Here is a 611-nt window from a genome sequence, read left to right on the forward strand (position 1 = left end):
TATAGGCCGATATATATGATATTAATATAAACGGCTATTATATAAACGGTCGATATTACTAAGAATCACAACGATATAATTAGCATAGGTTATATGACTACAACCATATTAGCGAATGGACTTATATGGTTGCTATATGTCGATATGTATAAAATTAATATAAACGTCTATTATATAAACGGTTGATTATACTAAGAATCACAACGATATGATTAGCATAGGTTATATGACTACAACCATATTAGGGAATGGACTTATTTGGTTGTTATAGGCCGATATATATGATATTAATATAAACGGCTATTATATAAACGGTCGATATTACTAAGAATCACAACGATATAATTAGCATAGGTTATATGACTACAACCATATTAGTGAATGGACTTATATGGTTGCTATAGGCCGATATGTATGAAATTAATATAAACGGCTATTATATAAACGGTCGATATTACTAAGAATCACAACGATATAATTAGCATAGGTTATATGACTACAACCATATTAGTGAATGGACTTATATGGTTGCTATAGGCCGATATGTATGAAATTAATATAAACGGCTATTATATAAACGGTCGATATTACTAAGAATCACAACGATATAA

The sequence above is a fragment of the Nicotiana attenuata genome, unplaced genomic scaffold (genome assembly GCF_001879085.1).
Source record: "Nicotiana attenuata strain UT unplaced genomic scaffold, NIATTr2, whole genome shotgun sequence".
Taxonomy (NCBI): Eukaryota; Viridiplantae; Streptophyta; class Magnoliopsida; order Solanales; family Solanaceae; genus Nicotiana; species Nicotiana attenuata.